Source organism: Syngnathus floridae, chromosome 16 (assembly GCF_059516105.1).
Source record: "Syngnathus floridae isolate MCC-2025c chromosome 16, RoL_Sflo_1.0, whole genome shotgun sequence".
Taxonomy (NCBI): Eukaryota; Metazoa; Chordata; class Actinopteri; order Syngnathiformes; family Syngnathidae; genus Syngnathus; species Syngnathus floridae.
Window position 1 is genome coordinate 3,955,037 of NC_142428.1, and position 26,008 is coordinate 3,981,044.

A 26,008-nucleotide genomic window follows, 5' to 3' on the forward strand; every position below is an offset into this window, starting at 1 on the left:
CGCCATATGTGAGCGAAGGAGGGGGTGCCCCGCCTCACCCCCTCCTGGAAGCCTGCTGGTCATGCCACTGAGCTCAGGTAAGTTCCCCATAAATGGATCATCCCCTTCCCAACTCCCCACGCTCCAAACCAAGCGGGCACCCAAGGGAGCGGAGGTGTTAAAACCTGAAGGGCCTTTGCCTGCTGCCCAAGGGCCCGGCCTTCCCGGCCCTCCTCCTTTCCGCCCCCCTCCTTGAGCATGCATCCATCTGCTCCTCGCCCCCGCCCAGCTGGCCACCTTTGATCCCACCAAATTTGAACTAAAACGAGGATGATGACTGAGCTCTTCCAGTTTGTTCTGGAGAAGCGAGGGAGGAGGCAGACGAGAGGAAGAGCCAACGTCCGCTACTCCGAAATTTAGTGGTGACGTGCTGATGAATCCTGAATCGGGATAAATGCGTTTCGCAGGTGGTTCACCCTTTAATTGGCAATTGACAAGTAGGCGCCAAAGCACTTTTTTTTCTTTTCGATACACCAAATGAAGGTCTGTGCCATTCTTAGAAACATATTGCGTATTTGTGCTTTTGTTTCTCGCAAACCAAATTGCTTCCCCGGAAAATATAATGTAAATAATTAAAACTCAATGATTAAACAGTGCGATAATATTTAATTAAGGCATCTCATTAGAATTCTTGGTGCAGCGCCATTAATAGGTCATTAGCACAATTAATTCATTAAGCTTCCCCTAACTACCAAAAGGAATTCAATCCATAACGAGATGTTTTTGAGGGACTTAATTAGGTAATCTGCGCTCCCACAGAGGCCGGAATACAAAATCTAATGCGAACTAAAATTAACGCTAAAACTCACTGAACTTCTCGTTATGGGTCGCTGGGAAAAGAAATTGTGATTGCTCCTGCGGCCATTTTGATGTGAGGTAGAAAGAAGAATCTACTGGCTTGAGCAACACGGAACCTTCTTGGTCTTTGTATTTCAACGCAAAATCAAGGGGGGAGAATCCTTCGCCCACGTAGCGTGAAGAATCCCGGCGCCGGATCGGCCCGGCAACCCGGCAACCCGGCTCGCATATATAAAAAGCGGTTGGTTATCTACGCATCCGCCCGCCTCCGTGTCCGTACGGCTGTGTTTAATCACGCCGGGCCCGATGGGAGAGGTCTGTTTTTCCGCCCGCCGGCATAATCAGAAGGGGGCCGCCGTGCGTTCCGGTCATACGTATTAATCCCGCCTTGCTATGGCTCTGGCCTTATCAGCTCCCAAAGCCCAGCTCTCATGGGATCCGAGCTGCTGCCTCAGCGCCCTCTAATCCGCCCTGAGAAATTGTTAACACCATGTAAATGCATCCAGGGATGATATATGGCGTCTTGTATAACATACGTGTTATTGTTGAGCGTTTTGCATGCAGCTTCGGAGAATTATGCATAGAATAGGCGAAGGGGGGGTGGAGATGGTATTGATTGATGGGGATAACAAACGTCCAATATCGTTTTAGATGCAAATGTTCACTCGGTGTTACGGGGACAAATCTTTTGGGCCGCTTAGGATATGGACGAAAGGGAAATAGCGGAGGGATCGGACGATTTATCTATGTGGCGGTGAGGGAGCATCCAGATAATTGTGTTAAACAAATGTATGTACTGTATTATTGTAATCGGACTCCCTGAATGATTAAAACTCAATTCAGTTCTATTTTAAACATGACATCATTAAAAATAGTTTGTGATCTGCTCAAGATGAGATTGTCTTTTTTTTTGTTCGTGAAATATATTTTTGTCTTTTGTTTTGACAGCATTGCTATACTGTCAATTCCAGCTTGGTTTGTCATCGCTAGCTTCCATCTTGTTTCTGTTTTTGATGTGCAGCGTTTCATCTTTGGCCTGTCAGTGTGGAAGAGAAGCATAAAAATGTATTGGAAGTTGGCGTTGTCAAGAATTGTCAATAAGAATACGCTGTCAACGATACACTGCAATATATCGACGTCATTATTTTCAACCTTCCCTATCGTGAAATGTCTCCGGTTTTGTTTTGGTGCGTTATGGTTCGAGAACAGAGCAAGAGTCTTTGTTGTCACTTCCTGTCAAGGTTGGTTAGGCCTCGGCGTCGATTCCGACGGACACGGGAAGCCGTGTGATTTCTCTGTAGTCGCTTAATTAGACCCCCCACCCTCTTTCTTCTCGGCAAAGCACTGTCTCACGTGATTAAAGGCAGCTCATTATTATGACTCGTCTCGGTCTCATTCAAGCCCCAGTGAGGCTGCCAAAGAAGCTAAAGTTTTGCCTACATTGCATTGGAGGTGAGATTTTACCTCCGAGTCAAATATCCGGGTCATGCTAACCATGCTTACCATCCTGTGCCACTGTAATTAGCATTAACATAAACAGTCGACCGTTCGTGGAAATGTTCCAAAATGAACACATTTGGAAAATCTCCAGACATCAGGGGAGTCCAAACCATAGGGTGCTTTTCAAGCTGAGGACTGATTAGACCGAAGATGGGTCTCGGCTGGAGGACGGACACGACGGCGCTTCCCCCAGAGATCACATTTGCACCTGCCCCGTCCGGAAACAATGCCACCGACCCTTAGCTCATTTACGCCGCGCCCTGGGCTTAATTAAAGAAACAAAACAAAAAAAAAAAAACATGGCTAATTTGCACAGTTGTCTTTGCCTTGGAAATTGGAAAATTTGTTCACCACTGAGTTTGTTAATTTGCACAGGAAAGTGCCGACTGAGCCGGGCGGACGGCCGCCGCGACGGCTTTTGACAGAGACGGCGGACGAAAAAGCCAGGGGAAAAAAAAAACAACCACGCTGCGCACCTCCCCGTCGTGGGAGAACTCAACTTTGATTCAAACATAAAATAATCCTAACTGCTTCATAGTGAGGGATAATCTCCATAAAGTGAAATCACACAAGGGCGGGCGGACGGCGGCGGAATGGGACATCTCATTCTTGACAGGTGACCGGATTGATGATTCCGGCAGAGGGAGGAGAAAAAAAATTGTACAGGGGGATGAATTATGACAGTTTTCATATTAGGGGCAGACTTATCTGGCGTGGAAGAAAAAAAAAAATAGAGCATTAATGCCAGCGAGTACATGGAGCGATACAATCACAAATTGACCTGCCAATCACCTCAGCCGGGCTTCAAAGGTGCAGATAAGGTCGCCAAAAGCAGATTCCCTCTGTCCTTCTTTTGCTTAAGCACATTTTTGGGGCTTGGCGACAAGAACATGAAAAAGATGTGGGATCATTCAGCCGGCCTCCAAAGTCAAAAAAAGGATTTAACATGCTAACAGAAATAGCCGTTTAATACTTTCTTCATGTCTGGGAAGATACGGTCCACGGGGGGAGTCCCCCAAAGGCTTACAAGGTAATCTCATGGATAGTTATTCATCTAATGATGACTAAGAATGTAAACTAGGGCGGTGTAAAGATGACCCCAATGAGCCGTCCTCGTCCGAGGTGCCGAATCGTCCCCTCGAAAGCAGACGCGGAAGACGCGCTAATCCGCGGCGAGGTATTAAAGTTAGCAAATGGTAGATAATACCGGCAGATTCACAAGTGGATGTCCAACAATGATCCGTGTAAGGGCGAATTAAAGCTTCGGGCAAATTGGATGGAGCTAAGACTTAAGATAGCCGAGCTACCGTCGCCACCTTTAGTCCTCATCCGAGAAGCCGCATCTGGAAGTTGGCTCGGGACGAAAAACACGTTACGGCTTAGCGCTACGTGCGATAATTACATACTTTCTCAGCTCGTCGATAATCTCGAGAGAAAAAGGTGGAAGAGGAAGGAGGGTGCCGGAGACACAAAGTCGAGGACGGGGTGAGGCGGGGGGGAGGTGGGGGTTACTTTTTCCGGGGAGATATCACTCCTCACGTTAGCCGGAGCTGTCGTACCTGTCGGCACGGCGCTGACAGGCGGTTTGTTTGGACGGAGGGGTCAGGAGAGGAGCAGGGGGAAGTGGAAGAATGCGGAGGACACTCAAAGTTAGCGATAGCGCGAGGGGATTGGGCAGCAGAGGTGACATCATGATTTATTGACTGCTGGAGGGAAGGGACGGGGAGGGGAGAGGATGGGGGGGCTTCTTGACCTGGTCTTGAGGTCACTGTAAAGGCCGCAGGTAGTGGAAAATTTGGGAGGCTTATCTTTCCTTGGCATTCCGAAAGCAGTGACCCCCGTAGAAATGCTAGCTAAAGAAATAAATATTGCATTTTGTTTGGAAAAAATATATATATCACAAACTGCATCATAATATTTTAACGACAGCCATTACTTTCATTACTTTACAATTTAAATATGTTTATAAGTATAACTAACTCCTCTAGCGTAAATAAAGATGATTTTGTATTTCAAAAGCTTGGAGTAGCGTGGTCGGTGTACACAACGCGGCTCAGGCCTGACCCCATTCAGCTTTTGTTTCGGTCTTGTTTACTCAACATGGCCAGGCGGCCATGTTGTCGTCACCTGTGAAGTGACAAAGCCGGGCGCGTATAAAGCCTTAATGAGAGCGCTCACAAAAAAAATAAAGCGCAAGAGTGGCTACAGTATAAAGCCGACCTGCCCCCTCATCCTCTCGTCAGCTAAGCAAACATTTATCTTTTCATGTGACCTGTCGCCGGCCGCTCGGGCTTGCGTGGTAACGTCGGGCAGCTGTTGATGCGGTCACCAGTGCGTTTCCTGTTGGGCCTAAAGCAGCTGCCTCGCCTCTATTCTCGCCTTCCCCACCTCCCGGTGTCAGCGGCAGTCTTGACGACAGACAGCTCCTTTCTGCCCCTGGCTGTTACTGTATGGCGTGGGCCTTTCACGGCTCAAAGAAGTGCAGCCGGCGTGGAGACCACAATGGCCAGGCAAGCATAATGCTAACATGGCAACATCTCTAGAAATCAATCATCAGTTTTGGTTAACGGTGCCACTACGGAATGTGCTCACATGCAAAGTGGAGTGGAAGCGACACTCCATCCGATTTTAAATATGGACTGTCAGGAAGAGTGAGTGGCGAGTCGTCTGGTAATTAGTTTCGAAGCATCCGAGAGAGTGATCTGGATATGTGATGAGAATGGAATGCGGCCATCTTAGCGGGGATATGCGTGTAGGCATAGCTTTTAAAAGCAAAACAATGATTGCCTAATGCACTTTACGCGCTTTATTTTTATTTTATTTTTTTTTTTAACATCACGTCGTCCGTAATGAAATCCGACAATTTTGACGCGACGGCCGCTTTCAAGAGGAGACTTTGAAAGAAGTCGTCAGCGTTATTGATGGCGGCGCTGTGCATGTGCGGGAGGGAAGGAGGGAGAGAGGGAGGGAGGGGCGGTGGTGGTGGTTCGCTGGGAGGTGTCACATGATTAAAGTGGCGATCGGAGATAGCGGGATCGGCAGGCTACGGGGAGAGATAAGAGGAGAGTAAGCATGTTTAAAGGGTGCTGTGATCAGCCATTGCGCGAGGGAAAGCAGTGACAGGTGTATCGCGGCGAGGAAAACAGCGGCGGGGGGTGGGCCACTCCTCTAAAGGCGCCCGGGCTAAAATTAGAATACCTCAGAAGATGCGTCCGTTGCATCGGCGGCGACGACGATTCAAGTTATTCTTATCCTTTCTGATAATCACCCTCCCGTGCGTGCATACGTTGCTAATTCAACATCGGGGAGGGGGAAGAAAATGTCAGTTAAGAACTATGTTGACATTGATTGAAGCGCTTCATTTAGACAAAAGTAGCCCTTTGTCGCCATCGCATGACATACCGGTGGTCAAGAACTATGGAGTGGTTGAGTTGAAGCGTTTCATTCCGACAAAAAACATCTTGCGGCATCTCCAGAAAAATAAAAAATAAAATTGGTGAGTGTCAATAACTCGCAGATATTTGCGGCTAGGCTAGGCCCCACCTATTAGTATGTGAATATGTAAAGGCGATGTATCAATCCTGCCTCTTTACCGACTACAATAGCGGGTATAATCGATATTTTGCCCCGAACCCTACCCGCCACGACAACATCTCCGCCGAAAGAAATTGTCGGCGAGCTACCTGTTTAATTTTTCAGATCTCCTTGAAGCATGTATTTCCTTATTAGTTTGGAGACGTTGGCTTGGCTTGAGTGGATGGATGATGCTGTCAGGGGGTCCCGGGCATTATGGCGGCTCCGTGTGAGTGATTTCCACCGAGGAAAGCCTATTAGGCCTGACAGGGGGATGATGATATTAGGCCGTCATCATTCAGCAGACGCCACCCCCACCAAGCCGACTACGGCGTCATCCATCAGACGGCCCAAAACAGCCCGGCTCACCCTTCCCGTTCCTTCCCCTCCTCGCTCGCAGTGCTTTCCCCGTCGTTCCTAATTGTCCTTGTTTTGAGTCTTTCCGACGATCAAACTCCTCCGCTGCCTCTCGGGCGGCAAACGCAAAAGACAAATTCTGCCCTTTTCCTAGCCCATGAAACATTTAACATTTCATTCCCTGTCTTGGCAGACGCAAGTAAAAAAAATGACCCAATGAATCTTACTTATTGTCTACCATGAGATCCCTCGTCCCCGAAGCCTGAATCCATAGTCCCGCTCGTTCGCATCACCGCCTTAATTCCAAAGCAACAAAAATTGTGCTCGTGTGGAATATAGACAAATTTCAATAAATCTCTTTGTCCACATTCTCGATCAATTCCAACTTTTGCCCAAAAGGGCATGCCTGACAGAATTTTTCACTTAACAATCCAATCCCTAAACCGCAGTTTTAACCTTTTAAGAGTAGAAAAAACCCGTTGAGACCTTTTGACCTTTGCTTTGGACTTCTTTTCCCATAGATGTGACCCTGCAGACCTCTAAGCCCTGCAGGGATTGGACGAGATCGGTTCACATGGGGATCAATGCGGACGCATGTTGGCCTTGACAATGGCAACAGCATGCTATTGTTGGTTTTTATCATTTATGGAGGAGTGATTATACACGGCAAATGCAAAAATGAATGTTTTTCTGGCTAATGTTGAACCGACTCGATCACAAAAAAAAAATACGATTATTTTCAATTACCTACTTAAGGGCTTCAAAATTCACTTTAACATGAATCTATGACAAACATGCTGTACTTTCCTGATCTGTATCTCAAGTCCCATTTTTTTAATTGGAGCTCATTACAGTCCTACATCGAAAAACTGATTCCAAAAACATTCCGGTCAATTTAGTAGCTTGTGAATGATGTTAGCAAAACAAAAAGGAAGGTCCGTCGCGACGACAGCTTTCTCCCGGGAGAGCGCCGCGCATCTTCAAACACCAAGTTTCTATCAAGTTCTCTTTGAACGTCGTCAAATCTCTCGTTATGACAGCTATGCAGATGCAGGTCAGATGTTTTATCGACACTCCCCCGCCGCCGCCGCTGCCGCCATACAGTAGATTCTTTGTTTTTATCTGTCACGTTCAACAATAAAACAGCTTAGTGGAAGGCATCTGCCAACCGGGCTCCTACAGTAAATTGTCCGTGTCCCTTGGGGCAAGGGGCCTGATGTAGCTTGTCTGGCAGTTGTCAATAGAAGCAAAACAAAGTAAAAAAAAAAAAAAAGCTGGACTGAAAGGAAGATGTATCGTTTTCAGTCATTACAAAAACTAAATCTGAAAATAGATGCGAAGCCACTTCAAAAAGTAATTATCATGAAGTCAAGTTGATTTCTAAAGCCCTTAATCACAAAAGCATCTCAAAGGCCTTCACAAAACTCACAGTGGACAAATATTAGCAACATTTTGGTGTTACTCAAAAGTGAAATTACCTTAAAGTAACACGCGCTAGCCCATCCCGGAAGAATGCTCAAAAAAAAAAAAAAGGTAGCGGATTACCAGACATGTGGCTTGAAAGGTTTTTATGCAAAAGCTGAGACCTCTTCTGCCTTTCCATTAACTGGCTGCATTGAATACTTTAAGATGGTATAGACGGTTTCATAGCGGCGCAATTAAAGGATTACGCTGGCATATAAACGCGGATGTATTTGCTGTTGCGTACGGCCGTTCCGGTTCAGAGCCCCGACTGAGGATATCGAGACATACGGGGGTGGGGGGGGGGGGATTAAATCAACCCGCACACTGATGACGGTTAGTTACTGTAACAGTACAATTGACGTGGTTTGGTCAGCGTGAGCATCTTAATTTGATCAGCTTTATGTAAAGGAGACACTTGGCGGGGTTCGGGTGAGGCCCCCGGCGAGCAGATTAAGTGCAAATGTTTGCCGTGGAATTTGGGCTGTGTGTTCAGCGTGATAATCCCGCCAGCGACCAAACACAGGTGAAAATAACAAATTAATAACAATGGATGTCTTTTGCTTATCGTCGCGCGCTTTCTGTTTACCGTTGCGAAGGGGGGGCGGGGGGCGGGGGGGGGGAGTTGGGGGGTATCCAGACGTCTGGCGGTGCTAAACACCGGAGCATGCGGCGTGACATGTTTATTTTAGATCAAGACATAGCTTACAGCTCCATCCAAGGCTTGTTCCTAAAATGGTTTATTCCACGTAGAAGGCTTTTAACTCTTATAGGTGTCTTTTTTTTTTTTTTTTCCTCCTCAAGGAGACATCATCACCCCCATATAAAGTCAATTGCATCGGGTGCGATAAAGCGGCGTTTTATGAAAGGTAAACAGCGATGTGAGAGTTTAGCCGACAAACAATTACTGTATTCATGAATGCAAAGCTACTGAAACCTCCAAAATGGGACACAATCTGTTTAGTGATTATGGTTGCTTTTAGTGTTTTCAAAATCATGTTTTCCAAAACCTTGTTCATGCACTACGTGTTCTTTTTGTAAGCTTAGCGAGAACAATATTTCATTCCACCCATTAAAACTTTGTATTTTTTTTTTTTTTTTTTATGAATACTTGTTATAGTCATTTATGAGTTCATGAAATTGTTATTATCGGACACTCTTGGTATACATATAACAATTTGGTCTTACCTGATTGTTGATATCGTCCATCTTGGGACATGTCGGCCATTTTGTCATTGCCATTTTGGAGGAAAGGCTGCAGTCATGCCAGACCTGAAACAAAGAGCAAAAAGGTTTTTGCAGGCAAATCTACACACACTCACACCATGGAAATATGGAAACGAGTGCATTGAAAACGTTTGCACGTGTAGCGCGTCTGTCACATGGAGAAGACGGTGTCATTCTTTGGACAGCCCCCCCTTCTGCCCCCCCCAATCCCTTTGGCGACTCCTAATGCCCCTTTTACCTCCCCATTTGCTGCAACCCATTCAAACGCTGTCACTCAGCACCTAAAAATCCATTAGACCTAAAGGCTGCTGTTCATTCACCTGAAAGAATGGAAAAATACACACCAGCAGTTTGTGGGGAACTTCAAAATGCCCCCCACACACCCACCGACCCTCCCTTGGACAATTTCAGCCGAAAATCCAGAACTAGCATCTCACTTTCAGTCGACCGAAATTCCACGATGCGGTTATTGAACTATTTTGTCCAGCATTACACAAACAAAAATATTGGCTAGTTTACGTTCTCATGTTTTGATAGCAAACGAGTAATTGACGGCGAATAGCTTGAATTGCGTCAAGACATGATTAATCGACAAATCCATCCATAAATCTTCAAGTCAATTTTGATAGCTGCATCACTAGAGCTAAAACAAATGGATCAAACCTAGACCTTGAAAACGCAGGGCTTCCGAGTTCCACTGTGAAAATGACCCCTTTGGCTTTAATTACGGGGAATGCCATTGACTCGCCGTGTTGCTTTTGTCCAGCGAAGGGGTTAAGAGGGGATCCGGCGAGCGGCTGAGTTCAGCCCGCTCTTTTGACAGATGCCGTTTGGCCCGAGGTGTGCGCGCTGCTAACCTGACAGCAGGAGCGTGCGACCCTCCGCCGGGCGAGAGGCCTGACAAAAGCTTTCTGTCAACAGGCTGTTTAATAATCAACATTATGGAGTGAACATTGCGCCGGCGGGACGAGTAAACACATCTCTATTGATCCGACGGCGGCGCGATAGAAATATTTTTCTCCGGGCGGCTCGGCTTTCTGTTAAAGTGCAGCCTTTTCACGCCGGCGAAGCATTCAACGAGAAAAGCCGAGAGGTACAAAAGGAGCGTTGACATTTGAGCCGTTTGTAAATAATAGCGTTAGCAAGCCGGCCCATCCATAACCCCCCCCACTGAAAAGCGCCGTCCGCCAAGACAGAATGCCCGGGCGCCGCGTCGGAGAAGATCAACACGGGCTGATGTGGTTTTATTTGTCTTTAACGTCACACTCGCTCAGCGTGAAAAACAGTCTGGAGTAAACGCTAACGACAAGAACGCTCTTAGACACTTCAAATTGGACGTGAAGCGGCGCGCCGAGAAGCCATTGCACCCCAGTGGAGCGCTAATCTGCTGAAGCTCTCGAGTGAATAAGACCTTGATGGGGAGAGAGGGAGAAAAAAAAAACACCTCGGGAGCTATTCGCAATACAGATTGATGATACACAATGAGGCCTCACGCTCAGTCACAGAGAAGCGCTTTCGTTTTCTTTGAGTGGAACCTCTGAGGTCGAACACAATATGCACTTTCTCATAAGAAATAATGGAGAAAATATTTACAGTATTTTTTTTTGTACATTCGATTGCAGGGATGTCAAACTCATTTTTGTCACGAGCCAGTATAGGCTACACAATAAACAGATGAATAAATAGTTTTGAAATCAGAGACAAGAACTGTTCAAATTTTTAAAAAGATGACTGGTAAGAAAACTTGCTAGAAGTATCTATTTTTTTTTAAAGTGAAGACAATTTGCAATTTTAGTATTAACACAATTTGTCTTCGCGGACCAAATATCATTACACTGCGAGCCGGATTTGGCCCACGGGCCACAGCTTGGTACCTCTGTTCTAGTGCTTTCCGGATGTAATTGGGCATTCACATGTATGATGACCACATTTTTATTTTCCTTGGCGCTTCTCTTATGAATGGCTTGGGGGACAAACATTTAGTATGCTGTTATTTTGCGAACAACTAGCGCTTAAGTGTAAAAGCAAAAGGGCACCACTTCCCAGCAGGAAGTTGTAATGACGGGCCCCGGCCAACGCGCCTCCATTCATCCCCCCAGAGAAGCTCAATGACTAAGGACGCGGCAACCCGACGATTAGCGGCGCGCTAATGTCAGAGAGTCAGCCACCTTCAAATGTTACATTTTCCGACACCGCTTTACAAACACACAGCCTCGACCACGCCCACCATCTCATCCGTGTCTGTCTGGCGGTCTCCATCTTTTTCCATTTCTGAGTGCTCTAAATAAGCACAGTGGGTCATCGGCGCGATTAAAAAGTGTCGGCGCAACAAAGCACACTGATCAGCCGTAAGCAAATTAGCGCTGCGAAATTAAAACCGCAAGCACAAAGGCGAGACGGTAATCGTTTTGTATGTCTCGAGAGCAACAATCGCAAAGTGCTTTTTATATATATGTCGATAAAAAGGGGAGCTGTTTAACAAAATGGCGGAATTCATTTTCTATTCAAATTCTTTGTTATGATACCGCCATTTGCAAGTCATTATTTATGCCTCTGTTTTTTTTTCCTGGCCCGTTTTATTCTCTTTTTTTTTTTTGCATCAAATTATCTGAACTACACGAGAGAAAACTTTCCCCGTGCGACACAGCGACTGCATAACCAGAGAGCGCTTTTGAACGGGTCGATTTTTGAAATGTGCCAGAGTGGCTCCCCGCTGAGCAGTAAGCTAGGACTTTGATGTATCGCTCTGTAATGTGGTTGTTATCCATAATCGGCTTGAATTCAGGAGGGCCGCCGCGGCTGAAAGGGAACTAGAGCGCCATAACACATTCTTGCGGGACATTAAAAGCGGGGATCGTCGTCGTCCCATTAAAAGAAGAAAAAAAAAATCTCCACTCTTGGCCGGGACTTAACCCTTCGGCGCTTAAGCACCTGAAATTATGCATTAGTAAAACGGCAAGACACTGATATTTTGTGATAGTGTCAGTCAGCGTAGGTTGTTGAGAATAATATTGCCCCTCTGCATATGGAGACCTGAAAAGTGCGTAAACGTGTTTCTGTCTCTGCATTTTACAACGATACTTTACTACGATAGAGTCCTCTATGTCGTCAATCCTCTCAATGTGACATTTTTTTTCAGATGCCCATCAACAGTCTTGAGGAACAAATAAAAAGCTATCAATGTGAAGAAGTCACTAAATTGTTCATCTTGTCTTCTTACCCAACCTCAAAGCAAAAATGGCGTTCTGCACGCCTGCTTCCCCCCCATTAGCGCCAGCTAAATTAACAGCATTTAAGTGTCTATTAAAACCCCGATGCTTTGCCGCCTCTGGCTGACCTCGCCGTGCCCTTGTTCCATCCGCAGCGGCTCATTAAAATGTCATAATTGCAGGTGAGCATCCTGCAGTATCAACACGCTTAATTGGCAAAGCGAACGGGGTTCACCATGGCGGCGGCGGCACGCGGATAAACCTGGCGTAGCGTTGGAATAAATAACAGTTATCATTAGCAAGCCCGGCCTGTTTCATTAACGAGGTCGTGTTTTCTTATTAAGCAAAAGAGAAATGTTTTCCGGCAATTTATTACAAATGAAAGAGCAATTAAATGATGAAAGTATTTTTGAACATTAATAACATTCGGGTTTTGGTGTTAATTTCCCGCCCACCCGACTCACCTACCATTTAAAGAGTAAATTAATCAAGCATGCATTGGAGACAAATGATGGCAAAACAAAAATGTGAGGAAGGAAAGCCAATTCTGATTTAAGATCATCTTCGATACACTCGGCAGTTGGCAGGGTGTGTTGCTGTGGGGGCTGCTGTTTTGGTTAGCAAAAGAATTCGGTTACAGATTTTTATCTTTTTTTTTCACATTGACAAAAAAACATTTAAATATTCGCCCCACCGTAAAAAAACAAAAAAAATTAACCCAAAAAAAATGTGTAAAGTTAAGTACTAAAGGGCAACGTATCCCACTCATGTGAAGGTTTAACTTTGTCGTTAATCGGCTGTCATCTTGCATCGCTCTCTCTGCACGACCTGGAGCCATGATGGGAATGCTCCGACTCTTTTTAACCTGCCTCTGAACCATCAAATTTCTGCTTGCTCTTGATCTGTCTGTTTTTAAAAAACATTATAGGTCCCCTCAAAGCCCCCTGAAAGCTTCTTAGTAACAGTCGGCCGATCAAAGCCACCGCGGCCTTTCCATCCTCCCCTGAACTGAAGCACAAGTTTGGGATCATCTGGGAAAAAAAGTAAGGAGGTTGGGAGTAGGCGGGGTGGGGTGGGGCGTTGTATCGCTGTACCAGCCTAATTTCAAGATATCAGCGACCCCTAAAAGATGCCGATACCAGCCACCGATACTGAAGGCAAAAAATAAATAAATCTGACATTGAGTAAGTCTTCCTTGCCAGTAGATGGTGCTACACTGCAGCCACTTGACATGAAAGTACGTTAGCAGTCATTATCTTCATTGAAGTTTATAAATATTAACGATATTGGTAATTGGGATCGGGATTTAGAGACAAAAATGTGAATTTGGGGAAAACCTGCACGAGTAAGCTGGAATGTGAATGAGTGCTGAATTATCCGTGTCGATTTTTGTGTATTTGTTCGGCATTATTAGGCGATAAGGGTCAGCTGAAGTGCCGGGGTATGGAGGATCACAAAAAAGTGTGTGACAGCTGACAATTTGAAGCTTTTGATTAGGAATTGTTGATATGACCACACTTGGTGGGTCTCTTCCCAAATTCACTCCAGGGATTCTGGACTGAAACAAGGCATGGGTTGACAGAATGTGACGCCTTCCAACACGCCGCCGCCGCCTCCCCTGCTGAAAAGCCCAGTAATTAGGGAGTTTGGGCAACATGCAGACGGGGAGGGGGGGAGAAAAGAAAAAAAAAAAAGTGCCAACAGAGAGCGCACAGTGTCACACGTGTCACCAATTATGCAGCCTTTTTTGCTTATGGATGCAGCCGGCTGCTGTTGCAATGACACGCGGGCGGGCGGGCGGGCAGCCGGGTGCACGCACAAGATGCGCGCGGGGTGGCGGTGAAATCATTAAGCGCCTAATTCAAGTTTATCCCTGACATATGCTGATTATTTACCACCACCACCATGTCAGCACAAATACAAACGCCACGTGATGTTGCTTTTTACAGTACTGGACTTTTTTTTTTTAAGCCTTTTCGAGGTTTTGACACCCTATTTATTACGATACACAAACCAGTATGGTACATTGTAAACACTGCCATGCAAAAGTCACTAAAAGTCTTTAGGAAAAGATATAAGGATTATAAAGTGAAATGGAATGCCACTAAAATTGTAACGATCAATGAATGGATAAAATTTGTATTTTTTTGGGGTCAAGCCAATATTGTAGTTTTAATATACTGCATTTTTATTTTTTATTTATTAGAAATTAATTGATTCCAGGTTACACTTGAAATTTCATTAATTTCCTCATCACTTTTGCAACTCTTTGGATAACCTTAAAATGTATGATTATTTTTGTGGTGGGTGTAATCGTATTTCTAATGAACGATTATGCCACAGCGACTGAATCGCCAATAATGTATCACAGAGAAGAAGCGGCGCATGTTTTAGAAGCAAAACAAACGATGACCGTTAGATCCTTCCATTAACTCGCCTTTGACTAACATACCATCAGTGTGCTTTTATGTTCCGACTCTTATTACAAACGACGCAGACGGGGACGCCTGCTTAAATTTTGCCACAAGACGCCGTTGTGCGGAAGCTAATGACTTTCAAACACCTTAAGCCGGGAGAAACGAGGAGGCAAAGTTAATTGCAACATTGGAGATGGAGGGCCACTCCAAGCGTCCCCTTCATTTGTGAATTAGAGACACGCATTTAGCCAAAAGGAAATGTAAAGTGGGATTGCTCACCGTGAAGAGGAGGTTAAGTGCACTAATGGAAGGCAGCTAAGTGTTTGTTATTGTGCCCCCCATTATTTCTTTTCTCTTCTATATTCAGAGTTAGGATTTGCCGATGGGGAGACGGGAAAAAAAAAGATGTTTTAATGGCTGCTCTTTTATACGTCCTTGCAAAGAAAATGATGCGAGTGCGTAATGTTTAGTGTCTCTCGTGAAACTTTCTGCAGGCGTAAAGGAGGTTTAATTTAAACACTAAACTTGCACATTGGTATTGTAGTCGCATTGGAGTTGCAATTATTGTCTGTTGCTTATTTTGGAGGAGATAAAGCTATGCCTTTGAATTTTAGAGTAAGTCAACTCCATCTATTAATGAGATAACAACATACCATAATATTACAGATAATGTAATATAAGTACCGTGCCTGTTAGTTTTCATGGGAGTAAAAATAGGGACAAGAGCATAAGCTATATCCGTTAGCTAGCTAAGAACACCTTAGCGCTAATTTACATATCCTCTACCTTATATCTGTTTGGGTTTTTACAAGAGCATATTTTGCTAATTATTGAGCTAACAGCTAAGCGACTAATTAGCAGGGCTAACATCAGTTTGTTTCCACCCTGAGGTTACGACAAATATACTCATTTTTATATAAAACTTTATTAGATGCATTCATTTTCTTTTACTAATTTTTTACTTATTGAGCTCATTCAATTGCAAACAAGTTTTTCTCCCCAAATATTTCAAAATAACACATTTCAGAGCTGTAATTGCATTACCATGGTACTGTGGAACTGCAGTATTTTTGGATAATACGGCTATTTGCATTATCACGTAGCAGACAAAAGATGTGCAACTGACATTCACGTCGCTTTATCCAAATTTATCTGGGTTAATTTGAATACAGGAGCCCTTTAACCTCTCCGGATAATCCACGTCACTGTTGAACCGTAATTATCGTTTGAAAAGCAAAAATATATTGTGAGTCTTGGACCCCGTGTTCTTTGCTGCGCTGTGATTGGCCAGTCCGTATTTCAGGGCTGTGATTTAACCATGTGTCGAATGGGACCCTTTGCCTATGTTTGGAATTTGCTTTTTAGTCATTATTTGCATGTCGTCCCTTTCAAGATAACTTTGCATGTCATGTAAATGTAATCCCCGCCTTTGACATGCAGCGGAATTAGCGTTCCCCTGGCTTATTTAACGTGGCTAATAATACTTCCCTTAAGCACATTTGAGAGCGGAGAAAATTAATGGGTGCATTGTGGCTACTGCTGAGGACAGAGTGCCTGGCACTGCATTTGTCACGTTACACCAAAGCCACAGCGAGTAAAAGGAACGTTAAGGTGTCACCAGGGGGAGAAAATCCTCCAAATCGCTCGGCTCGGAAACAATCTTCGGAATAAAAAAACCGGTGCAGGCGACGTGCACGCCGACCCCATTGTAATGAGAATTTGTCGTAATTGATGTCGCCGCGGAGCAAGATTGGGATCATTTCTCTGTTTCCTCCCCTTTTGTTTGCTGCCATTTCAGCGTTACGCCCTCTGAACTTTGAGCAGTCATTTACTCGCTCATTTCCGTCGCGAAACAAAAAGCACGGCCCTTCTTTTTTTTCCCCCTCCCGGACGCCATCTTGTCACGAAAACCATTCAGCGGCGGCGGCGACATTAAAAGCGGAGACGAGACGCAATTAGCCAAGAAATGACTCTGATCTCGGTGACATTTGGGAGAAATTGTAACGTGTCGCTGATTGACAGCCTAATCCTGAGAGTTTGATGGGCGCTGGTCCCCGCTTCGGCGCGAGTCGAGCGGGTCGGCGGCGGCGAGATAACGCCGAGCCGGCTGCGGCAGCCAGATAGCCGCATCGGCTCGTGATTCGTCGGCGGGCAAATTCCTCCGGTTTTTAAATGATGATGAAAGTATCGACCATTAATGACAGGATCATCTTCCCTGCCTGAAATAAATGCTCTAATCCCTTTTCGCCAGGTCCATGAATTCCTAATATGACTTATATAAACCGGAGCGCTAAATCAGTGTTAGCTCAGTTGTGTTTGGGGAAATTTGTAGCGAGGCCCCTGCTTAAAATGCAAGACGGCCGACTGAGGACGTGTTCTCTTAAGCTGTATCATCCAATGAGTTATCGCCGCGGATAGATTAACTTCCTGGCTGCAATAAGAATTGCAAATAGGGGAGGGGAGGGGGCGAGTGGAAAAAGGTGGAATCTTCCGTTGCTTTTGTCGTCGCGTGTTTGACTACGAACGGCGATGACGAACGTCCCCAACCTTTGGTGATTGCTTGACGAGAGTGACGAGTACATCATATTCATTGTTCTATAATGACATTAATAGCAGTCATGCGGAGAAATAGAACGGCGGGTATTACAAGATGTTTGCGCGGCATACACTGGAACTGTCGTCATCTTAAAACCTTTATTAACCGTAAAAACGACGCTTTTAAAGTGGGCAAATGATGAAAAACTGACTGAGTTCCTTTTGCAGATTTGATTATTAACAGTTTTTTGGGGGGGCAACCAATCTTGGGCCTTGACACTACTTAAAAAGCTATCTTGCTGATGGTGCTCATTAGCGCTTTCTTCTTCACTTCTTTTAAAATTAGATGTCATAGATGACGGCTTTACCCCAAAAAAAAAAAAAATGCGGTTCTAAAAGTAGCATGTTCAAGAGATAACAAGCAGCCATAAACATGGCCGCCACTAATGAACACAGCCCATATTGCTTTTGATGGCAAACATGGCTGCCATATTGAAAGAGTCTGGCTAGCATAATAGCGGGAATTCCCAAATTTCCTTCCCCTTCACCAGAATAATTGCAGGCTTTTTTTTTTTTTTTTAAAGAGAGGTGACACAATGCCGACCGCACATAATGGTTAGGGCTGAGTGGAAAGCAAAAGCGAGCAGCTGATGAATATTTCATAAATGTTGGCGGCACTTACTGGACACAAGGCCTGATTGATGGCGGAGTGGCTGTTAAGTCGTCGGACTTCAGTGAAGGGGCCTCGGACTCCTCTCATGGAGGAGCGTCGTTAATCGCCGAATAAAGATGTATTTAGCTCAAGAGCTCTTCATTGATGGCGAGTCCTCGGACAAAAGTAGAGGCTGTGGTGGCTTTTGTGTTGGGACCTGCTGGGCAAGACAGAAAGGAGTAGAAAAGGACACCTTAGAAATAGAATTTTAAAGACAATCATTTTATTATTATTGTTTTTTAATTATTTTCCTGTATTGATAGTTTGAATGTACAAGCCTATACGTGCAACTCGGATGCACTTGCCCGACCGTCTTTAATTAAAGCGTGTGCGTTTTTCTAGTAGGCCATTTGCAGACAAGCATCCATCACACATCGGCGCGCTCTCTACGGGCCATCTAATGAATTGCGCAAATGTGATTTGTGGCGCTAATCCTCCGCAGAAGAATGAATGGTAAGCACGGTGCGTATTTCATCTTTTTATTTCTATTCTTTGGAGGAGCCGTGCCCTAATGGTGTCTTATGGATGGTCGTGAACATTATGTTGACGAAGGTTTTGCTGCTATTAGCATGGATTCCTAATGAAAGCAAAGAATTAACAAGGGCTCCTCCTCATGTTTCATCAGCTTTAGTGCCCTTTACCTGCTGTAATCTGCCAATTCTTCAGCTTTGCTATGATCTTGCTAATAACTTCAATCACGTTCGGGTCATTAAGGAACGGAATTTGAACAGGATTTGACCTTAAATGAGGTATTAGCAGCAGTCAAGGTTGATGGATGCTGCCATTAGACCTTAAAACTGTCAAAGGGGATGACATACTAAAAATGTCTGACTCCATATTTCTTAAGATGATTCCTTTAGCTTATATTACATATGTACATTAAATTAGGGTTGTTTTTTTTAAATGCAGAATTTATGGTTTGGTCCAAATTGGATTGAATTGTTTCCTAAATTAAGTTTTCTAAAATAGCTTATATTTGAGGGTATCGGGTACTTGGTATCGGTACTTTAGAGTAAATACTGGTATTGCTCTGAAAAATGAAAAAGCGAAAAAAATTTAAAAATGACCAAGCGATGACTCAAAACAAAAAAAATTGGGGCGCTTAGAATTCAAGGTGCCACTTTGGTGGGCATTCATACACAGGTAGCATAACACTATCATGGCAGTTCTGGTCCAAGTATGTTAAGGTCTCCCGTGGGAGGCACTAAAAGTGACAATGGACCCACAAGTGAAGCTTTCCTGTATGAGCTCACCTGTGGCTCAGGAGAGTAGGAGGTCAAAGCCTGCATCCTCTCATGGGGGCGACCTAAACATGCCCGGCCCTGCTCCGTCCCAAAGGCCATCCTACACTTCCACTACTGTCACTGAATCTAATGTCTGTGTGTGCGCCCACGTGTGTGTGTGTATATGCCAGGCGCAGAACAAGAACCAATTTGATTTGCTCCAGTGGCCTGTGAAGCTTGGCTGTGAGGCAGCACCTCTCTTTATTCCCCTAATGGCTTCCCTTCCCCTACCGCTTCTTCTTCTTCTTTCTCAAACGTTCCTGTAAATATACATACGCACGACGCGGAAGCGAACAGCATGGGTGGCTCCTCAAAGCGTCCATGTGTGACTCGGAGTTTAAACGGGTCGCGCCGCACAGGTACAATTCAATCACACATGAAATGAGTTTGCTGCAAGTAAACTTTGCAAATGGTTTTCTTTGTCAAGTTTGATGGGTGGGGGTCAAAAAAAAAAGGGGGGGGTGCGGTTGGGGGTCTTGCGATTGCTAAGGCAGGTTGAGGGAGGGGAGGGAGGGTTGAGTTGGGCTGGCGCTAATTTAAGAGGCTTAATAATGACCCCCCACTAGTCTCTGCAGGAAGCGCCTTCATTCGCCCATCACATCACACGCATGGCATGACATGGAATCGGGAGATGCGTGTCATTTTTGACACGGCCTGGCACCTACTGGCTGCGGGGGGAAAACTTTCTCCCCGCGCTACCTGCACGTTTCCAGCGGGAAGAAAGGAATATGTCACAGCTCGCTGATTTCCTCAGATGTATATTTCTACTTTATACTGTACCTCCATTGAATCCTTTGGAGAAATACAAAAATAGCGATAAATTAAACTATATTGTGAGAAAGTGTGTTGATTTTTTTTTGTTTTTATTTATAGACAGAAGCTCCATTTTATTTTAATTATGAACAGGCAATATAACGGTCACTATTTAAAATTTTGGTTGCTAAAACCGGAAGTGTAAAATTACAAAATTTGTATTTCCAAAAACTTGAGTATATTTTTGCATGACTATGAAAGGCTCCACTGTAAATGAATATGCTTTACCATGCAACAAATATGATTGCTTGACTAAAGTTAGCAGGTCAGGCTTAAAAAAAGCTGGTTCCTCTTATAGGGTGAATCTCAAGTCCTGGGGTGCATTGGCAGAAAAGGTAAAAGCGGGACCTTTCCATCACCTCTTGATGCGACAGTCCTCGTAATGAAAGTGGCACCGTGTGTCCGCCCCTCAATGCTCGGCCTGAGAAGCTCCCCTCTCGTCTATCTCACTTTCTATAGTCTTCCTGTTTTAAAATCATGTCGAATCACGCGTCCCATTCGGGCCTCTGTTGTGTCCAGTCATTTACATGTCAGCACGTTTAAAACCCCCTCGCCCCGCCCTCCACCCGGCAAAATGGGAGCCATGAGCGTGTCATCGCAGTTGACTGTCAAGAGAGGCATGTCTGGCTGATTTCATTCGAATGTTCAGGTTGCAGTTCAGCGGGAGGGCTTGCTCAAAAGGTGCCGGTTTGGAATGATCTGGCGTGGGGGGGGGGGGGGCTCAATGTGGAAATGTGAGTGGGCGATAACAGCTGAGCTTACGGATGAAAGCCAAAGGGAATACTCCGGATGGTTTTAGTTAAAGCCTTCCTATATTTTGTCTTTACACATAACTGATCATCTAAAAACATTGCGCATTAGCTTGTCCGGTTATTAGATTCACTCCAATTTGGGTTAGGCAATTATTGTGATTTCAATTTGGGCTTCTTCCCGATCAATTACAAGACGGCATGGTGCGTTCCCGATATTGTGAAAATAACCGAAACGCACCGTGTTGTTTGCGTAGCTAGCATGTAGCGTGTGCGATTCCCTGAGCGTGCTGTTTAACGACAACCTAGTTGGAATTTATTGTAATACTAAACACACAACAAAAAGAAATACATACATTTTATATTTAAATACAAGACATGCTTTGTTTTTTAAAACTTTGCTAACACTAATGCTAAAGTCAATGTAAAATCCCATTAACATGCTAACAGGGAAATTAGCTTCAACTTCGGGAGTGATATACCCTCAAATAATGAATATAAACACACAAACACTGTACCAATTTACTATTTAGTATTTTAAAAGACTTCTTTAATCAAGAAAGCTGCAGCACAATTCCCTTTTTTATTTGACGCAACTTCTGGAGGTGGATGTTTTCGAATTTCATGGATTACACTGGCAATCCAGCCAAGAACCTTTCCGCAAACTCTGTAATCCTAAAAAGGAAAGCACGGCTCGTTTTTTTCCTAATCAGGAGCTGAATAGATAAACAATAATAATAAAACCTTTCTGCTAATGAAACAGACCAGGGCGTACGGTATGTTGAGGGCTTACTCCCCCCCTCCCCTTCCTGTAAGCCAGACGCCTCAGCCTCATCTGTTTGTTTGGAGGAGGTTTTGCTTTTTAACCGCCTGCTATTGTTACTGTTTTTAATCCCAGAGAAATAAATGCATTTGAATGTTTCACGGATTAAAGAAAAAACGTGATTTTCTACTTCAAACACATTTCAGGTGATAAAACAACTGCGGCACCCAACGAGAGGCTTCTCCTCGTTCCCTTTTGCTACCAAAGTTTCATTCATCTCCTGTTCTACAACTTACATTTGTCTTTTAGGTCTTAAGACTATTAGATTGTTTACCTCCCCAAAAATGTTTTCCGTCTGTCAATTTTCAGACCTCTTATTTGAGTAATACTCCCATATTAGTTTTAATTGTACAAGCACCAATCAATAAATACTAATCAATATTCAGATTGATCCACTGTCAGCTAAGAACTGCCGTGGCATTTTGTAAGTCAGGTCCTCCTCTTCCAACACCGCCAACGCAGCAGCCAGCCACCCTCGAGGGCCAGGGGCCTTTTAATTGGCCCACTTGGTAAGTGTAATTTTTTTTAATTGCTTGGAGACACTGCTCTCTTCAAGAAATCAATGCAGATGTAATAATATCTGTAATTGTGCGCCACGCTCCAGGGATGCCACAAAAGCCTCGGATCAATGGAGGCAAAGCAGGCAAATGCTGGTAGGGGTTAATTTTTTCCCTTTCTCCAAGGTAATGACAGGGAGGCAAAGCTTGGCTCGTGACACAGAGGCGCAACTCGCTGTTCCTATTGTCTCCGAGGCGCCTAATTGGGCCAAATGCAGTTAGCCCCCCCCCGCAACATCCTCACCCCACCCCACCGGAGGCTGTCAAGGTGGTGATTAATGAAGCCTCCAGTAATGTAACCTGATAAAAAGAAAAGGGCTGGGGAGGGGCCTGCTGCTGCCTTCTCAATCCGTTGCAGCCTGCTGTCAATTCTTAGCGACTTATTTCTCTAAACAGGTGAAGATTTTATTACGGCACTGTCAATTAAAAAGGAAAAGCTTGCAATATCATTCTCACAAAGGTGTCGCGAGAAAAGACGGAGAAGCATCGCTGAATGCTAAGCTAACCTAAGAATGGTTTAGCGAGTCGAGTCACTTTAAAACTGTCTTTTTTTTCTGCTTTTGTTTCTTGTATGTCCTCCAGACAAATGTGTCAGCGAGGGACCAAAGATGGAGAGGTGACAGGTATTAGCCTCCAAGGATTCGTCATGGCTTTTGACTAATGACCTCATTAAGCCGCGCTTCAATACTTTCCATTGTCTCGGCCCGGTGGAGGACACTCATCCGCAGTGACCCGGGCCAACTGAGCGCGGCTCGTCACGCCGCCGCGGCGGTTGGATAGGCGGGAGGGGAAAATCGATCCTCTGTAAATATATTAAACACAATTACAACCTGCTGGACTTTGCCTAACATGTTTATGGGAGCATTAGGCAAACTCTTCCTTTATCAAGCGCCCCGGGCCAACAATGACACGGTGTTTTTCAGGTGTGTGGTTGGGAGGTTATTGGAAAACGAAGGGAAAGGAGCAGCGCTGTCATCTAAGTTTAGATTGTAAACAGGACAAAGTGGTTTGAATTGGTTTTATTTGCTCGGTGTCAACGTAAGTGCGTTTTGGTGGACCGATTGGAAATCAGGTTTGAAGAATACCCTCCAGCATGGTTGACTTCCATTTGGATGTTGTACTTCTTGCCATCTTTTACATAATGTAACCCATTTGAAAGTACTAATCAGTATCTGGACTTCGAAGCATTTCTGTTGCATCAGCAGCTGAAATATTTTTCTGTTACTTCTGGCACATGATTAATGTTTGTTTTCGCCTATCTCCGTTTTGCCGCGTGTTACGTGGGCGCCGTAATTCCTTAATGAAATATGCCCAATTACCATAGAGCGTATGAATGATAATTGTGGAACAATGTAATGTCAATAGCCCACTGATTAATCCCTCCGAAGGCGGCCAGAGTAACTCGGTAAGCGATAAGCAATTTTCATTTGTTCTTAATTACAAAGGGGGCCCCATTTTGCCGCCGACTTGATGAGATTCCCAAAGCCACTTTGCCAGCCGGGGCTTATATGTATTTATAAATGTGGCTCAGTTTTTTTTTCCCTCCTCTCTCCTTCTCTGGCTCTATTCAAGGCATTCATGTTTAATGACTCACAAGAGGGCATGTGTGCTTACAGTAAGCGTAAGAGGTGCTTCACGACTCAGTTTAGCCTAAACAACCGAGGCTAAATAACGTTTAGCTACTTGTTGTAATTGGAACGAATATGTGTTTGGGGCTCCCCGCGTTGGTCTAGAGGCAAAGCCTCGTTTCCCCGCTAACGAGAGCGTCCATGTTGACGTACACTGTAAGAACGCGTGGGTAAAGCCATTGTTAGCAACGGCGGCTACATGGCTAGCATCTTTCTTATGATGGAGTTTTGTCTCGAGAGTTTTACTGTATCATGTAAATATCTTAGGCTTTAGGAGCTTGTGGAGCATGAAAGAATAAATTCCTATGGGGTTAATAAATTAGCCATCAATTTAATATCTTTCTTTACAAAATGGTTCAGGATCTGAAATGGAGTCACCTTTTCTTGCTGTAAGCAAAGTGCACTCTGGAGAAGACAATTCTTGGACTTATCTCCATTTGGTCACAGCGCTTGCTCCTGAATGGTCACCTCGCAGGAGATTAACCCTTTCATTCAAAAATCCTGACCGAGGTCAACCAACTAGCCTGGCTCTGCGGTGGCTGCACCTTGCTTTGATCTATCAGCTATGGAGACATTATTAGCAAACGCTTAAGTCGGCCCATGTGATTTTTTTTTTTTTTTGGGGGGTAAATTTGCAAATAATTATTCATAATCCTATTATGTGGCCGAGGGCGTAACCCTGGCATAAAATATATGAAGCCTTTGTTATCAAGGTATCGGAACTGGGTTCACTGGAGTTGTGGGAAAAAGAGGAAAGTTGGACGTAATCCTCTCAAATGAGGGCCAAAATATTTGGAAACAGCCTTCCCTTACTTTACTGAATTAAATGGTGTACACATACCTCCAAAATCCTCACTTTTCGGAAAAAGAAATTAAAAAAACGTTGGTAGTTGGTGTTTTATGGGTCCTCCGAGAGGAACCACATGTCTAATTTTTTTGGAGCTGAAAAAGTTTGGAGAAAACCCCGGGATAGTGTAATGCATTACAACTAGGGGGGGGCCAAGAGAAGAAATGACAATTTTTACACCTCCCGTCTCCCTTTCAGAGGCCACTACTTTGCAGAACAAAAGTCAATGTCTCGGCCCAAATTTCGTGTGACAACGCGTAGCAGCCGGTGCTATTTTGGGCTCTTTGTGGTGCCAATCTCCTATCTCTGCCGTGACATTTTTTCCCCCCGAAAGAAAGAGTAGATTTCCGAGAGACTATTTTTTTTTCTTTTTTTTGCAACTTTGCAATGTATTCGGCCGCGTTGAAGTAAGGACCCGCCCCTTGCCGCTTTTAATACTCGCTGCAGTGGCCAGAGAAAGGGGGAAATTGAGACAGCGTATCAGGCTAAGAGGCCGATCTCAAAAGACCTTATGCAGATGCTTAATTCCCTTTTTTTCACATTCCTTATATAAAAAAAAAAGGTGGGAAAATGTAGTTCTTGCTAACAAAACTGTTAACAAAAGTAACAAATTAAAATGAAGAATTAGATTTTTGCATTTTCCTTATATAGACATGTATATTTTTTTTTTCCAATAAAAAAATATTTATTTATTTATTTATTTATTTATTCAATTGGTCACAATGCAATATTAAAATTTTGTCATTGAGTAATTTGTGCCTCCCCATTCGCTGCCATTTGGAAAATAATTTCCATTTAACAGGATGTGGGCTTTGGCAATGTACTACCGACTTGACATTAATTTGCTTTTTTTTTGGGTGGTGCTTTTATTCTTAATAAAGCGCCTCTAATTGGCTTGTATTGTCCCGTTCATTTCCATAAGGAACCCGGGAGTCTGTCACCTCGGCACGCCAGGGACGAGGTGCTGGAGTTGGAGTTGTACACGCCGAGGCGGTCATTAATCAGGCAAAATGCACTTTCGCCTGCTTCTTCAAAAGGACAGAGGTCAAGGGGGAGGGGCCAGTGTCCCACTGTAATGCTACAAGTGTAAATTGATGTGGAGGGAAAAAAAAATGTCAGGCTGGAGGAAATGCAGCAAAAACCTGCAGGATTAGAAATAAGGACCGAGTGTTGCTTTGTGTTTTAAAAGTCATTAGCGAGGCGTTCTACTCTGGGAAGAAAAAAAAAAAAAGCCCCAACATCCTAAAACTAAACTGGCTTTATTTATCGAGCTGGACGGGAACACACTATCCCCCAGTGGTACATTTAAGTGGCTCGCGCCGACATTCAGAGGACACCGCTGCCAAGTGTGTCTTTTATGGCGACGATTGAACATAATGGTCAAATAAATACCGGAGTGTAAAAAAAAAAAAAAAATCTACTATCGTCGGTGGTGAGTTGTGATATTTTCTTTGGGGTCACGAGAAGCTCTCAGTCCGTC

At 44.4% G+C, this 26,008-nt stretch overlaps 1 protein-coding gene across 5 annotated transcripts in view; it reads right to left on the reverse strand.

The window, feature by feature from the left end:
• Positions 1 to 26,008, reverse strand: part of meis2a (Meis homeobox 2a) — a 132,167-nt gene that overhangs the window by 94,285 nt on the left and 11,874 nt on the right. For all 5 annotated transcript variants that reach the window (XM_088401044.1, XM_088401038.1, XM_088401036.1 and 2 more), the window contains 2 exons: positions 17,799 to 17,985; positions 8,917 to 9,000 (listed from right to left, as the gene is read on the reverse strand). The gene's annotated coding sequence lies outside the window, so the exon portion shown is untranslated. The remainder of the gene's footprint in view (positions 1 to 8,916; positions 9,001 to 17,798; positions 17,986 to 26,008) is intronic.